Source organism: Arachis ipaensis, chromosome B8, assembly GCF_059453495.1.
Source record: "Arachis ipaensis isolate K30076 ecotype BB chromosome B8, ASM5945349v1, whole genome shotgun sequence".
Classification (NCBI taxonomy): Eukaryota; Viridiplantae; Streptophyta; class Magnoliopsida; order Fabales; family Fabaceae; genus Arachis; species Arachis ipaensis.
This window is the reverse complement of record NC_142443.1, coordinates 28,678,340-28,696,482: the sequence shown is the minus strand read 5'-3', so window position 1 is coordinate 28,696,482 and position 18,143 is coordinate 28,678,340. Positions and strand designations below refer to the sequence as shown.

General features: G+C 37.1%; 1 pseudogene; it reads left to right on the top strand.

The window, feature by feature from the left end:
* Positions 1–8,063: 8,063 nt before the first annotated feature.
* Positions 8,064–11,591, top strand: LOC148547546 (protein FAR1-RELATED SEQUENCE 5-like; annotated as a pseudogene).
* The last annotated feature ends 6,552 nt before the right edge of the window (positions 11,592–18,143 follow it).

Genomic DNA, 18,143 nt, shown 5'->3' with positions numbered 1-18,143 from the left:
TTGATTATGTTATTCGATTTGTTTCAAAGTTCAAGAAATTTGGAATCAACACATCTTCACCAAGATCTGTATGATTACCGAGTTGAAATGGAGTTAAAGAATAGTGGATTTTATCACGTATCTCATATTGGGAAACTTACTTTACATAAAACCCTTATAAATGCCTTGATTGAACGATGACATCTAGAAACTCATGTTTCATCTTCCACATGGTGAATGCAGGATTACCTTAGAAGTTGTTACAATGATATTTGGACTCTCGACATATGGTATGCCGGTGTCATGATTTACAGATAGCAGCACTGTTGGATTCAAAAATGAATTTATGGTGTAGTTTGACATTGTACCTACTGCAGCTAATCACAAAATAAGCTGTATCAAGCTTTCATGGATCCACACCCTAAAGCGGCACATGTAGTTGGATATCACACTCAGTAGAAAGATGTACCTGAAGATTCACACATTGTTGTTTGGGAAAAATTTATTTTGTGACAACTGACAAGTCAGGATTGTCGATCCACTAGAAGTTCTTGGCCCTGCTCCGAAATTTTTTTAAGATTATGGGGCTTTAGTTAGGGATCGGCTTGCCTGACACATTTATATAGTGCATTATGTCGAGAATGACGTTATAATTGCAAGGATGTGGATGGCCCTTTGGCTATGCTATGTGTATGGGCTTGGGAATGGATATCGTTTCTAGCACTTATGCGATCGCAGCAAGCTTTCTGCTTGCGTGTAGGTAAAATTACTTAATGTAATATATATATATATATATATATATATATATATATATATATATATATATTGTTTAATATATATTGTTTAATATATACTGTTTAAATATATTATTTAATTATATTGATTGTGAATAATAGGGTATTATTTTATTTCAGTTGGATTGATTAACGATCGCATTTTTGGGAATACAAAAAGTGGATCATCTCTCATATTAGGCAATTACTAGATGATATTACTGCAGACGGAGTAGATTTTTTTATTCTATTTAATAGTGTTCTTATTATTATTATGCATTCTTTTGTATTTATATTTATAAGTTCATTTATATTTTCGTAGTCTGTGTGGAACCCATACAGTCATGATCATATGGAAAATATTGTAGTTCCAAATGACATCTTGCAACATCGCTTAATATAGAGCGCAATAGTGCCACTAATATCTTTTGAATGCATTAAGGTAGCGTTTGGTAGAGAGACAGAGACTAAGAGACAGGGATTGAAATAAATCTCAGTATTCTGTTTGGTGCAAAATGGGAGACATGAATTGAAACAAGAATGAAACTCTAATTTAATTTGCACAAAAGGGTAAAATTAGAATTAATTAATTGAAATGAAAGTATTTTAGGTATAAAATGTTATTAAAGTTTCAGTCTCCATCTCTAAAAATTTCAGTCCCCTGTGTCCCTACTTTTTGGAGGTACTGAAATACTGAAATTTTAGAGACAGAGACAGAAATTTTAGTACCAGTCTCTGAACTAACAAACACGATACTGAGTCTCAGTCTCTCAGTCTCTGTCTCAGTACCTCAAAACAAACGCTACCTAAGTGAAATGCATCAAATAGGATAAGAAGGTAGTTTGGTTTGTAGTAAGAAGTCTCTGGACAACCTACTCATCTTGTAGAAGCTCACAACGTGGTCCTGACTGGACTAGAGAACAAAGATTGGAGAGTTGAGCATTTTGGATACATTATAAGGTAAACAAACCGTTGGACCTTCATTCTGGTTGGTGATCCTGTCCTGCACTATCAAGCATCTAATAGGTATATACAATGGTCTAGTGAGGTATATGGGGCTCACCTGCAATTGCCTAGTTATGTTCCACAGCCATAGCCACATCCCTTCATGCATCCATTCCAACTGCCACATCCCTTTTCACACCCATACCCAAATCACAACCTTTCCCACACCCATATCCACAGCCATAGCCACACCCATACACACAACCATACACTGAGCATGGCATCTTATTCTTTACGCAGTTATTCCCCAACTTACACTCACTCCACATGCTGCCTTACCAAGCATATTACTGAATCTCTATGTCACACCAGAAGGACACATTTAGACAATCCTCAAATCGTCAGCTGTATCGATGGGTGCCTAAAACAGACATGTCGCAATGGATGAATGATTTGTTCTTCGACCCGCACCTGCAAGTGCGATAATCCCAGCAGCAACCTCCTGAAGTTGTGGAGTAGGCAGTACAGTCTAGTCGGCAATTGCCTTGAATTGCTCCAAGTTGGTTTTCCGTGGATTTAAGACTACGACATTGTATCCCCTCTCCACGCTTTGGAACAAGAGTGTCTATTGACAAGAGATTGAGGGATTCGATCCAGAGTGTCACTAGAGGGATTGGTTGTAGTGATGCTATTGATTTCCCTCAAGTGCAAGCACCAACGGCTGAGGATGATAATGATGGCGAGGATGACTGGGACGATAATAGCGATGGTGATGATGATGCAGGTAATAGTGCATTTATTATTGGTGTTATGTTGATTATGCTGGATTAGTGTATTTATTATTGTTAATTATTGTTAAGGTTAGTTCTGCTGGATTAATGTATTTATTATTGTTAATTATTTTTAAGGTTTATTCTACTCGATTAGTGTATTTATTGTTGTGGTTGTTATTATCATATAGGTTGTGCAGAAGGTGCAAAAGCAGCAAAAGATGCGAACAGTTTCCATACTCCAAATGTTCACGGTAAGGGATATAACTTGAGGATTGACTCAGCACGCAAAAACAGAAGTAGATATACTCCTTCCACAACAAAGAAGGCAGTTAAAAAATGTACCAAAACTATAAAAAAAGACGTTTAGTAAGTAATTTTTATAATTTTTGTTTACCTATTACTAAAAGATTATGATTGTAATTTTTATAAATTGATATAAGTTTACAAGGCATTTCATAAAGTAGTATTTAGTTCAATTCATAATGTAGTACATAATCCAATAAAATAAGTAAATAAACACTAGATTTACTTATAATTAGGTGGATAGTCATCAGCACTTGATCCGGTATGATGAGGGCATCTACTTCGACTATGACCATCGCCTCCGTAAAGCCTGCAACACCTAGGAGCATGCATATCCATTCTATTCAAGAAGCGGGTTATTTTGGGGCGACCTTTGGACACTCTCTTTAAGTGCGAATTAGGTATGTCTCTTGGTCCTTAAGACATCGACCATGTTGTTGGGTTCCCCAGTGTCTTAAACCGTGCTCTGTATACCTTTCTAATCTCATCCATCTTATATACCTCATGAACATATTGTTGCTAATCAAGGCATTGGTTCGCACAATACGCAAAGACATAGTGACAAGAAATTCGATCTGTCTAAAAATCACCACAATCACAATGCTGTTAATGAAGATTCACCATTAAAACTAATCATCAAGGGCTCCAAGAATTGATGATACAAGTAATTCTTACTCCGGAACAACAACACTACCTTTCCAAATTTCTTGGTTATGAATTTGACCTAGAATACAGACCTAGGAGAATCAACAAGGTTGTTGATGCCTTATCATAGCAAGGAGAGGACCATTTGTATCTATATGCATTAAGATCTCGATTCATAGATCTTTCAGTTCGAGAAATCAAAATAAGAGGATCGAACCATTTCTTCTATATCTTTCAAATTTGATAATTAGTGGTTGATCATGCATATGATTTAAAAACGATATAATTTCAGACGTTAAGTCCACCCTTATCTCCACTCTTCTGCGTGCTAATCAAGAAGCCAAAGAACTATTAGTATTTCAAGTAAAAAGCTAAAAAAGGGTGAACTCTCATTTGACTATACTTTTCGCGATGAAATCTTGTTATACAAAGGTAAATTCTAGGTTCCTAAATTTGACAACATCATGGAACTTCTCCTTCAACAATTTCACTCAACTACAACGGCAGGACATGGTGGTATTTTAAAGACATACAAAGGCATGGGAGAACTCTTCTTTTGGCCAGGGTTACGTTGGGATGTCACTTGATTCATCGATCAATGCGTGGATTGCCAATGTACAAAATATATTCCAACTAAACCTCAAGGGCTGCTCCAACCACTCCGAATTCCTGCAAGACCTTGGGATGATTTGAGCATGGATTTCATAACTAAGTTGCCCAACTCAGCGAGTTTTAGAACATTACTGATTGTAGTGGAAAGAATTAGCAAGACTACTCGTATTGCCACTCCCAAGACCGGCTTTACCGCTAAGATAGTGGCTCAAGAGTTTCTCAACATTATTTTTAAGTATCATGGTTTCCCTGCCACCATTGTTTCTGACCGCGACCCCTTGTTTTTGAGCCGCTTTTGGACACATCTTTTCCAAAGTTGTGACACTATTTCAAGGTACCATAGTCACAGCTCCCCTGTTCAAGATGTTGATGATCTGCTCAATACTCATGAGGTTTTTGATATGGAGCTGCATTTTCAGTTGCAACAGGCCCAAGACCAAACAAAATGTCGCCAAGTAGATTCACATAGGAGCGAAAAGTATTTCGAGGTGGGTGATTAGTTCCTCTTGAAGCTTCAACCATATAAGCGAGGATCGGTGCTTGTTCGTGATAATCTGAAGTTAAGTAAGCATTTTTATGGACCTTTTCAAGTACTGCAAAAAAGTGAGAACAGTAGCTTATAAGCTAGAACTCCCAGAAGGTAGTGCCATCCACCCGATTTTTCATGTTTCCTTGTTGAAGGAATAAAATGGTGAACCTACAAACGATGAGTTGATTAGTTCTCCTCCTTTCACATTGTCGTTTGAACCCCTGCCATCTAATATCATTGATAGCCATATCCTACGGAGTGATGCTGGGACCAAAGAGGTGCAAACCTAGTTGAATGGCAAGGAACTCTGAGAGAAGAGACGAACTGGGTAAATTGGGATGAACTTTCCAAGATGTATCCAAATAAAAACCTTGAGGACAAGATTATCGTAATGGGGAGGGGGGAGTGATTGATACAAGCCCAATTATGCCAAGCACTAGTCTCAGACTAACAAAGAAAAATGTGAAGAACAAAGAAGCAAGTACACAAAGTGAACCAGGACCACAACAAAAAAGCACAAGGGTGAAGGGGTCCCCAATGTGACTATGAAACTTAGAGTGGGTGCATCATAGTAGAGTAATGCAAAAGCAGAGTTAGTTACATAACAAACTTAGTGGATAATTAGTTAAATAGTAAGAAAGTTGAATGATAGAGTAGCAAAAAATTATACAACAATATTTTGGAGTCCTCCCTTACTCGAAAGGTGAATACTGTTATGGCGCCACCAACAACAACCGTGAAGTGTGAAGGTCATTGCTTTGCTCCTCCTCTTCTTCTCTTGTTTTTCTTCTCCTCGGCGCTGATCTTCTTATTTTCCTGCTCCTTTTCTTCTCGGCATCACTCCTCTTATTCTTAGCGCTGGTGCTCTTCCGGTGAGGAAGGTCAAAAGCCCTTGCTCAGCTGTTCCTCTTCTTCTCGGCGTTGGTTTTGGTAATACTTCTAAACTTTTTTTTTTCTAAAATAGGATTAGGGTCTGAGCTTTGTTATTATCATTTATAATGCTTGATTTTTTTGAACTTGTTATTAAAATTTATAAGGTTAATTTGTTATTCTAAACTTCTGATTATTATTTATTTATTCCTTTTATTTGGTTCTGATCTATTTTGATTTTAATTATATATAATGTTGATTTGTACTCCCTATTCGGGTCTTATTTGTTTAGAATTTTATTAAAATATGTTCCAATTATTGTTGTTTTTGTTCACTTTGTTTAGTTATGATTTATTCTGATTTTAATTAAAATACATTGATTCTTAATTATTGGTGATTTGTTGCTGAATATCATATGGAACTGTGATTCATGGAGATATTCAAGTTTTAGATTGGCCTACCAACTTCTTTATAACAACTAACAAGTAAACTTTTATCTCTTTTTACAAATTATTAGTAAAAGCTTGGTTTCCCCCCAAATTTCACCTGGTATAATTGTGGTCCAAAAATATTTAGGTTTTATTGGGTCTAGGGTCGGATTAAAATGTATAAAATAGCTAGGCCCGATACATATTTAAGGTTGGGTCTGGATTAGGACAAACCTGATTTTCACCCGACCTATATATACCCCTACTATATAAGCTCTACAAGCACCAATGGTGGTAAAGCTTTCGACAATGAAGTGTGTGTTTGGATTGACGTTTTATCAAATTGAAGTTTGAATGAAAGTGATTTTATAGAAGTGATTTTATAGAAATGATTTTGGGTAGAAGTGAGTTTATGTCAACATGATTTGTGTTTGGCAACTCTGATCTATATCAAAATTGATTTTGCTAAAATAAATAGTGTTTGAATAATATTAGTTAAAATCACTTTTAGATAGATAATTACTAAAACGGATATGATATTAAATTATAATATTTTTTTATACTTTTTTTGGTATGTTTTTTATATAGTATTTTTTTTCTTGTACTCTTGGTACTTTTTTTAGTACGATATAATATTTCACTATTATTATTATTTATTGTTAAATTTTTTGTTTAATTTACTTTACCTAATGGGATCAATAAATCATATTATTAAAAGATAATAATAAATATAAAACATAAGAACCACAATTATAAAGTATACAATGTTAAACCAAAAAAATTAACAAAAAATAAAAATAATAAATAATAGAAAAAAGCTCATATAAAAGTGAAATAATAAGAATTCTATAAATAAAACAATAACATGTATAAAGGGTAAGGTTGGTAGAAGAAAAATAAAGATTTAGAGTTAATGGCTAAATGCTAGTTAGGCTGCGTTTGTTTAGTACAAAAGCGAAGAGTTGGGTCTTCTCTACAGTATTCTCTTAACATTGAAGCAACCCTTGGGTTTAGCATGTAGGAATGCCGCTGTGGGTGTTGTCATTGTCGCTGTGGGTGGTGCACGTGGTATGGTTGTGGTTGAGGTGGTCCGGAGGGGTGAAGGTCCTGCCCTAGTGCGCCAAGCGTCAGATTCGTCGTCGCAGTCTTGGAGTGGGGGTCCTTCGATCCCTCATCTCGGTAAGTAGCGACCTTTCCGAACCCCTCCCATGATTCATGTTCGTTTATTCTGCTTTAATGATGGGCACAGTCCATTGTGCGTCCTTTTAAAGGAGATATAGGAAGGTTATCTCCACGTAGGTTTGGTAGAATAGGACTACATAACATGTACGGTTTTTTTTAATGTAATTGATTTCTTGTTCTTTGTGCTTCATTTTTTATGTGTGTTAAAATAATCCTTGAAAGGTTAGTTAATATAAGTAATTTTTTGCTGTTGTAGTAGTTAATTAGAGAATCTGATTATAAGATTATTTTTTTGTTTGGAAAATAATATGATTGAGGAGGAAAAGAAATCCTGGGATAAGTACTACAAGTAAAACATAAACAAGTATAGACAATTAAATGTGGTCATATGCATGATGATTGTTGGTTTTGGAAAATTGAGGGTGCTATGGATACCAGCAGGATGGTAGGCAGGGCAATGAAAATATAGTTGTTGAGAAGGCACCTTGTTGGATTGCCCAGGTAGGTTCTTGTGATCCATTGGTTTGAACTTCGATGGCTCAGATGGTGTATAGCTTGTTAGTTTTTGTTTTGAAGTTAGTTAAGAAAGTTAGAGTTGGTGAGCTTTTTTTAGTAAATGGATGTATTGTTCAATCTTGTGTTTGGTTAAAAAGGGAAACACATGAATTAAATGAAGTCAATTTAGTAGAAGATAAGATGGTCGAATCTGTGTTGCTGGCTCTGCTTAGTCGAGATTTTTTTTCTTTTGTGTTGTGAATGTGTCGATGAATTCGCTAGTGATATGGTAGGTTAGTTAGTTAGTTATAATGTCGGCAGTGAAGAGGGTTTTATTTAAGTATAAAGAGTTGCTAAATTGTATGTTAGAAGGGTTTCAATGCAGCGGTTATGCATTATTTGTGGAGCAGAATATAGCCTCGTTATGGATGTTTGTGGGTGATTTTATGGATCTATAGCTGGTGTGATTATAAACTACATTTCTTTGGTTTGTATGTGTTCAGGCTAGAACGTCGGCCAGCTGTGTTCGATGGATTTCAGGCGCATGTTCAACATTGAGGGTGAAGACTCGGATGGGGGTAGTTCGGAGGATTACTGGGGACATTATTATGGGAGTGACGACGATTATGATGACGAGGAGAGCTTTGAGCCCAAGAGGGTCCCAAAGAGGGGAAGAAATGTGCAGCGGATGCTGTTGCTGATGAGGGGGCTGGCGGTGCAAATGATGTGGAAGGTGGAGGTCCAAGCTGGCAAGTCGTCGCAGAAGACTTCTTGGGTAGAGAGTTTGCTACCGAGGAGGATGCCTATGCTGCCTACAAGGAATTTGCTAGATTCAGGGGTTTTGGCGTTTGGAAAGGAGATGTAGGTCGTGTTAATGGGATTTTGATAAGGAGAGACTTTTTTGCCATCGACAAGGTACAAGACATCGTAACCACTATGATCGATCTGAGCGAGTGAGGGAGGAGAGGCCGGAGAGTTAAATGGACTGTAAGGCCAAATTGAAGATTTACTACGATATGCAACAGAGCGTGTGGAAGGTAAGAACCATCGTTGGCGAACACAACCACGAGCTTGCCCCAGCGATGTTTACACATCTCCTTCATAGTCATCAAAAGATGAGCGATGACGACAAGGCACAGGTTGATAGTTTCAAGTAGTTTGGGATTGCAACCTCTAAAATAATGGCTTACATGGCCGGGCATTCTGGTGGTTATGGTATGCTTCGATTTACAAAACAGGATTTGTATAATTATGTACATGGGCAAAAGCTTACGCGAATATGTGATGGGGATGCAGCAGCCACTATCGGTTACTTCGAGGGTAAGGCAAATGCAGACATGCTGACCTCGGCATGTTACACACGGACCCCGGACAATCGCTTGGGTAGCCTATTTTGGGCAGATGGGGAGATGATGGCGAACTATCAGCTATTCGGTGATGTTTTGGCGTTTGATTCTACGTATCGTTCTAACAAGTACAGGAAGCCGCTGGTGGTTTTTTCTGGGTCAAATCACCACAAACAAACATCCATTTTTAGGTTCGCGTTGCTAGAGGATGAAGAGGTACGCACTTATCGGTGGGTGTTGTTGAACCTGTTGGATGTCATGGGACATAAGAAGCCTTGTGTAGTAGTCACCGATGGGGACAAGGTGATGCGCACTACAATTGTAGATGTGATCTCGACCGCGAAACATAGATTGTGCGGTTGGCACCTGGAGAAGAATTGTGTCCAGAGGGTTAAGGAAACAGAATTCCGCAAGGTTTTTAAGAAAGCTCTCTATGCAAACTTGGAAATCAACGAGTTTGAGGAGTAATGGAAGATGGCTGTTGAGTTGCTTGGCCTACAAGATAACAGCTGGGTTTAGAGCACATATGAAAGTAGAGAAAGCTAGGGAGTGGCCTACTTGATGGTCACCTTCTGTGTGGGATACAGAACTGCAAGATGTAAAGCGATCAATGCTTTTGTTAAGGATTTTCTTAGATCAACTAATAGCATTTGGAACTTGTCCACAGTTTAGACCGGGTTGTAAAAGACTATCAGAATAATGAAGTAGCAGCCCAATTATATTCCACCTATTATAGTCCGGTGCTAACAATTGGACTTGATTCGATCGAGCTGTTTGCTTCAAAGGTGTATACAAGAGCAGTTTTTAGAGAAGTAAAGAAACAAATAAAGGGTGTGGTGACGTTATTGTTCCGGGCAGGGACAGCATTAGCACTACGTGTGTGTACAAGTTTTCGAAGATGGGGAAACCTAATAGGACATACAGGGTGTTGTATGATCCGAATGAGGAAAGGGTTGAGTGTGAATGTTCAATGTGGAATAGTAAGGGAATTTCTTGTAGTCATATATTCTGTGTGATGAAGTACGAGGGCTTAGAAAAAATACCGAGCGATCTTATCCTGGGTAGATGGTGCATAGATGCAAAGGATTGGAGATCGAAACCCCCCAAAAGTACAAAGGGCCATCAAAGACGCTTGCTTAGATATGGTGCCCTTTGTGGGGCGATGAGTGTGGTTGCAAAAATTGGGTCGGAAGATGCAAATAAGTTTGTTGTGGCTAGGGACGGCATTACATGTCTCGCAGAAGCTCTACAATGATGAGCGTACGAAAGGCTCGGAGGCCAGCTGGGTTTCCCTTTGCTATCCGGGCTGAAGGACCCGGTGGTGTCGAAGACAAAGGGGGCTCCGAGGAAGCGAAAGGAGATGCATCCAGGCAGCCATGGTAAGGTACCAATGAAGCGACGACGTTGCATGACCTGTGGTGTACCTGGTCATATGAACACGACATGCACGAGCCAGCGGGATCATGGTGTTGCTGGCACTGATGGTGGCGTGGTCCACAGTTTCGCAGAATGTTTGTCGGCGGAACCGAGTTCCCTGTGTGCAGTTGGGCAGACTCAAGGTGCTAACAAAGATGAGGTCAGTGTGCGAACTTATACAACCTTAGAGTACATACTGGTATGGTTTTTGAAATTGACCAATAACGAAGCCAAAAAATAGGGAACAATTAAATTCATGGTAGAAAAGTTGATGACATCAGGCGTGGAGTACATTTTTTTAGTGGTGAGGACAATAGTTGACATGGGTAGTAAAGTAGTACTTTCCATTTTACTTTTTGTGCTAGTGACACAAGATACATGGGATATGTGATACATAGCTTCTAATGTGTTGTGCATTATTCCTGTAAGGCGTTTTGTGTAGATCACATTTGGTTGCGTTGCACTTGGGCCAGGCGAGGAAAGAGTTTTTTTAGCCGCACATTAGCTGAGGCTTTTTTAGTTTACAGTATGCGTTTCATGAATTTAGCAATTGCTACTTTCCATATAACAAGAACAGGTGACAAATAGAGTCGAATAAGACATTGCATGCATACATAGGTAAATAGCAATGGTTGAGTTGTGATCAGGTTTTTAACAACTGTGTTCGTACATGTCAGGGCATTCAGTTGGGGAACGGTGGCATCAGGCAAACTGTATCAAATTGTGCTGAAACGAACTCAACCGAGTCAATTCATGGGCGTAGTCAGGCGTATTGCAACCCCCACATGGGTATCAGCGGTGAGGGTTCCAACATCTTTCTTGGGGGGCAACATCGAACAGTTTTTTGCTTCACAAGGTTGCTCGGGTCACCAAGGGGGTCTCATGGACTAGCAGCCAACCCAAGTACGTCTAACCCCACAAGGCGCACCAATAAAGAGTTGTTTGAGCAGTGGCTAACATAGGTATGCTTGGATGCGTGCAGTTTGCTTTATGTTCGGATAGCTAATATTTGTGTATTCAGTTTCAACAGTTCTTGCTTTTCACGTGTGTTCTATGTCCCCGTATACAGAATGTCGTGGGAAGATGGTGTGCAACATGAGACAAGGGTTAGTACCTTTTGCCTCTGCTGGTGCTTCTTTCGTATTTAATTTTTTTAATCAGTAGATAATTGCTTTGCAGTTAGTGGATAATTACTTAATAAGGTGATTGGCGCTGGTTAATAATCTCATATATATTTGATTGATTGATTCTCACAGGAAGGCATACTTAATTTAGAAGAAGCCGTTTGGCGGTAATTAATCTTTGCTGATATGTAACTATCCAACAAATGAACCTCAATTCACGCATTCACTATTAATATGAACTTGATTTGTAATACTAGAATGCACATTGGTTTTTGTCTCTTGATGAATTCCATGAGTCCAGAACGCAAAGCACTTTGAAATTTCCCCAGTAACTGTGTGTTATGTTAGATTGAAATTAGCGAAAATGCAGAAATGGTTTTGGAGATTTGCATCAACTTTTGTTTCTGTTCTACTGTTAGTAGGATTGTTTCTTCTAGTTATTTACTTTGAATTATTTCTATTTGTCTGTTGATAGCATTGGCTGCTGTTTCTAGTTTATTTCATAGCAATTAGCGCCAAATTTTAGTATGTGAGATAGATAAGGCTATTTTGGTAGGGTAGTTTATGATAGTTTGTGGTAAAATGAGAGTATGGTGGGTTAAGAGTTTAGGGTTTGGTTAGAAAGGTGCAGGTTCTATAATAGTGTCATTCATGGTTTGTAGGGTATCTGGGTATGATATAGGTTAAATACATGTTCTTAAGGTTGGTGAGGTTGTGCTTTGACAGTGAGGAGCACTGACGTTGTCATAATCTTCTCTTGGAGACCCATCTTTCACTTGAAACATTCCCCTTCAAATGTGATGAGTAATCAAGTATTCATATCTCACACTAAAGATCTCAAATTGATTTCTCACTTACTTTCTTTGGGCACCCACCTTTTTCGGCTTTTTTATTTTAAATTTACTTTTTTTTACCCGCAGCTTTATTTGGATTGCTGAGACCCTTTTATGTCCTTGGGGGTGTTTCATTATTTCACAAGTTTTTGGCTTTGCACTCAACAAATTGACAGAGGTGTTGGGGTCATAGTAATACATTAACTTTGTTTTATTAACTTTGTTTCTCCAAACTAAATGATGCCTTGTTTATGTTCCTCGGCTTTGGATCTTTGTAAGTTTGTACAGTTGACTGAATTCGGATTACATACGAGTCTCCCAAGTGTTTGGAGTAATATGAAGCTGCAATTATTGTTAAGCATTACTTTTCTTGCATTTTCCCTCCTTTTTTCGCTTATGTTTTTCTTTTTTAATATTGTTTTCTATTTTCTGTTATGCAGAGTGACTCATATAGAAGAATATGTTTGAGAGATGTACCTTGCTTTAGATGCAGATATGTTTTCCTCCAAGGTTGTGGATGATTGAGGATTTTGTTCGCATCTTTTGATATTTTGGGGTGGTTGTTTTAGGGACATTGTTCCAGTGGTATTTCTTTTCACGGGTGGATAGTCAGGGTTAGTTGAAGATGATAGGAATAATTGGGAATGAAATCGGAATGTAGTGTTTGCCTGAATTTTGTACTTGCAACTGGTGTTTGGATAGTTCTATGGTACTGCAAGGCCATTGTTAACCTTTAAATTTTCTGCTGACTCATGCAATGTTCTAATCCATGATGGGGTTGTTCTGAATGAATTTTGTGCTCAAGTATTTAAGATGTATGCAGCTCATGTGGAAATTGTATACTGTGCATGGATGAATGCTTAACACGCGAAAAAAGAGTGCAGGTTGATTGTTGTGATATGTGCTTATGCGACTGTGTACGTGATTGCTGATAATAATTAAGGTAATGGGCTGAGAAATTTTTGTTGGATAAAGTGTTTGTTGGTTCCAATTGTGGGCTTCTGGTTATGAATGGTCTCTTACGTTCCACATGAAAATTAGCCTTGGCATATGAGCAAAGCTTAATTAAACCATGGTTGGATGGATTTGGCAGTGGATTTGAACCCAGTTTAATTTTGGATTTAGGATGCAAGAGGTAGTTATGGAAAAAGTTATTAACCCATAGGTTTTGAAATATTTTTAACTTAAACATGGTTTTCCGATTTATAATAGACTTTCAGAAATTATATTTAAACTTAAAATACTACTATTCAGAATTTATAATTTTATGTAATTTTAAAAATAAAAAAATCAAACTCAAAAATATTAAATTACTAATCAAATATTATTTTTTAAGAAAAATAAAAGCTGTTAGTTTTTTTTGTTTGCGAAAAAAAAAATTCAGTGAACTTTAGGATAACCATGAATAGGATAGAATTTGAGGTCAATCCAAATTCTTTCCCTAAATTAAGACCTTTCAATTTAAATTCTGTTCACATTCTAAATTTTTCACACGACCCAGGAAATAAATTTATTTTCAACTAAATATACTGTTAATCAGTATTTTCACATTTCATAATCGGTAAGATATGATGCAACTAATTAATTTGTCACCATTCAGGTAACGAAAATAATCTTGACTACGAAAAGTTTGTCTACATGAGTTCGGAGATACAAAAATTTGAAAAATATTATCTAGACTTATTTTCATAAGAATAGTGCTAATTTGTGGTTCTTTAGGTTTTATTTATTTTACTTAAGTGCACCTAATAACTCAAAAGAATATTTTAAAAGAAATTTATTCCTATAAACGCTAACATCTCAGTTACATGGTCATGTGGAATAGACTTTTACAATGTCCGTTTAGTTACACAGTGCAAACAAAAAAGAATTTGTTAATATTTATTTAAAAAATGGAGTTATATTAAAAATAAATTTACTGAGATTCATTTGTGGATCGTACAACATAGATGATGCCAAGGGCGTCCTAACCATTTAAAGGTCTTCCCTTTCCTTGAAACCAAGCCCCGACCCAAGGTCACAATACGTCCACTACAACATGGAGTCAGGGAGGCACCGTTTTTACGGTGTACGCAAGGGGCGAATTCCTGGGATATACACGAGTTGGGCGGATTGTAAGCGGCAAGTGAATGGGTTCAAGGACTGTGAGTTCAAGGGCTTCGCTGATGTTGATGAGGCCGAGAGTTGGTTCGTGCTGGCAGTGTTTTGTTAGTACCGCCACCCCCACCCCCACCGAAACCCCATCACCCCCCTCCACCATCACCACCACGGTTGGGTTTGCTAGGTAGCTCAGCAATAGTGGGTGGAAGTTCTCTGTCAACACAACTGCATCTAATGGAGATCCTCTCATCATACACGGTTGGAAGCAGGCGGCGGTCATTCAAGCAACGATTCAATGTTCAAAGGTAGATTCGAATCCTTGGTTACACTTTGATTAGGCTGTTGATGTTCATTTGGTTTGGTAATGTGCATGTTTGTTATCGTGTTCTAAGTCATCTACCTTGGTCCCCTTTGTGGCATTACAGGTAAGGCGGTTGGACGAGATTCATTGGGGGCTAATTTCGTTATCAATGAAGACATGGAAGTGTATCTTATTCGAGTTTGTTCCCAGTTGCGTCTTGAGTACCACATTTTTTTAAGCTACATTTGAAAAGCATAGCCTATTCATAGAATAGGCTACGCTTTTCTCCGTGTTGCCTTTTTATAAGAGAAAAGAATACACAATTGTAGCATCATTTAAAAAGTGTAGCCTTAGGTATTATAGAAATCACTTATAAAGCGTAGCCGTAGGTTGATATATATGGGTTCACTTTTCGTATCAAAGGGAACGCTTTTAAAAAGTAACTTATTTATTATGTTTTGGGTGCGCTTCAAAAGTGATGCCTAATGTATGTAGGGCCAAATCCTAACACTTAGTGAAATTTTTATTCTCCCTTCAATTATATTCCCTCCAACGTAACCCTCTCACACCAAATATAAACCAACACTTAGTTAATTTTTATCCCCTTCTCACCATATTCCATATTAATAAATTTTTATCCCCTTTTCACCAACACTTAAAACGTGACCTAGCCTCCTTTCTCCCTTTTCCCCTTTTCCCCTTCGCTCGCCATTTAGCTTCACCGAAAATCAGAGAAAGCTCACCCTCATGCCGTCACTCATCATCCTTTTCCCCTCTTCCCCACGCTGTCACTCATCACCCTCATGCCGTCACCTTCGCCCCTCTTCCCCACTCCCCACTCCATACTCACCACTCACGCATACCACTTCGCCACTGGAGAATCATCGCTCCTCTTCATCCTTCTGCTCTGGCTGTCACTTTGAGCTCACCATCGGAAAGAACCGCGTTCATCCTCTCTTTGCTCATTGTCGTCGAGAAGGTATGTATTCACCTTCATTTTGTTCTAAAATTTGAGAGGGTTCCGATTTTAGGGTTCCGATTTGATTCACTTTTTGCTTATCAGCTTGCATTGTTTGATTTGATAGGGGTGTTCTCAAGAACAGGGCTATTATAATGGCATTTGTGTGCAACAGTGCTACTCTGTGAATTTGCTTCAACTTGCATTTTTCTTACTCTGGTTTGTGCATGCCTTCAATTTTGGTTCTTATGATTTTGTGCGTGCGTGTGTGTTCAGCTGCTTGAAAATGAAATCATTAGTTGGTGTTTATTCAGTTCTGTTCTATTCTGATTAAGCTTTTGAATTCCATTATATTGTTTATTTGATGTTGTCGTGAATTGTGATAAGACAACTGGAAAAGCATACACAAATTTGTACTGATATTGGGTGTGTTGTAGTGTTGAGCTGAGAATCTTGATGCGTATTAGAAAGTAGTATTATGACATTGACTTCAGGTAGCTAAAGAAAGTGTCTAGTTCCAGTTGTTGGGTGATTTGTTATGATAACTCTAGATTTGTTTGAAGGAAAACTTTGGATGATTTGTTCTTAAATTGGCTTATGACCAATTAACAGCTTCTGTAACTAATCTTTTTATGCATGCTCACTGACATATTAGAGATGCATACCTATGTAAGACACTTTTATGGCAAACCTTATGCATTTTTATTCATGTTCTTAACAAAATAAACTAAATATTTTGGTATAATAGCTCTAGTTGCTAGGCTGAGTATCCTATAAAGTATAAACTAGACTTGAAGATTATATAGTTGCAATACTGGAATCACTCTTGCTGAATGTGACATCTTAATGGTCATGTTCATGGAATGAAATTATATCTAAAGTTGCAACATAATAATTATATTGCAATAATGTAATGAATTGTGATTTTTTTAACTCTCTTTTTACATATTTAATATAATTAGTGTCATTTCAAGTGATAAAGACATAAATTAAAAACATATATTTCATAGTGATATGATATATTTTGCTCGCTATGATTTGTATATGATTTTCAAATTGAGGTCGTGATACAAATTTAATTAGTTTTTATTTGTTTCCATTGAGCAAAATTCAAGCAAAACATACTGTGATCACAGGCATCCATTTTCCATAACCTCTGCCCCGGATGATAATTACCCAAGCGTTCATATTAAGATACTTGGTGATTAGACTAGAAATCTGAAAGCCAAATTTGTTAAGGTGAATTAATCTTTATTTGTTTATTTATGTTCCTATCAAAATATTGGTTTCTCGTATGGTAAGTAACTAAGTCTATTGCTTTGCTGAATTCTATCAGGCGTGCCAACCACCCCTCAATGGCCAGAGTAGACTTCTAAGAGCTGACTGCATCAAAGAAGACAGCCAACCGAGGTGAGCCCAAATCGAAGTGGGGAAATTATGATGCCAAGTGATTAATATTTTACAAAACTACGTTATTAAAGCTAGCTATTCTGGACCTATTTAGGTGTTTATGCATTTTATCTATCTATTAATTAGTAAGAAAATTGAAGTACACAAATAGTCATAGGCTGTTATCAGATTGGGCTGCTATCAGATTGCTTGAGAAATAGATATTATACAAATGAACTTATTCAGACATCTGGTGGCCGATTTTGTGTTTTCTTTTTATTATATATTTTTTCTAATGGAATATTTGAATGTAGATGTTTTATGCTGAATCAAATTAATGAGCTGAAGCAGTTAAAAAGCAGAGAGTGAAATAGAGTTTCTCTGAAAAATTTAATCATGCGAATTTCGTAGATTACATAATTGAATTCTGAATCTAACTTGTATCCATATCTACAATTACTATTTCTTGAACAATTTGGTGGATTGAGTTTAGAATTTTTTAACATGCGTTGTTCACTTTCCAAGAAGTGATTAGATGCATCCAAGTTGGTTTCAAAACTTGTTGGTTTTTTCTGATTTGAATTCTTCTTCTTTTTTTCTTACGAGATTCATGGTTTGGATTTAAATTCTGGTTTGTCGTCAGATTTAATTAGTATAGATACTATGCAAATTTAATTATTTTTATTCCAACTGTTTGATCATTTGCTTGTTCCTGATTTGAGCTACAATAGTCAATAGGTTATTGAATTTAGAATGCTAAGTAATGCCATTCAAATAAGCTTAATGAATATCTTATATAGTTGTTTCTGAATTGTGACTTCAACTCTTTAGAATATTTTATCACTTGAGAAATTATACTATGTTATAGTTGGTGTTCTGAAGACAAAACCAGAGTATAAACTCTATTTGGTTTGTGCATTGCTTCAAAACTTGTTGATTTTTTCTACTTTGGATTCTTCTTTTTTCCTCGTGAGATTCATGCTTTGGATTTGAATTTTGGGCTGTTATAAGATTCCTTGAGAATAGATACCATAATTTTTCTGGTTTTTCTGATTTGTCTGGTTTTGTTTTTTCATTATGTAATTTCATGCAAAGTTTGAGCTTCTTATAATGTTAAAATAAAAAAGGAAGAAAAATGTTAT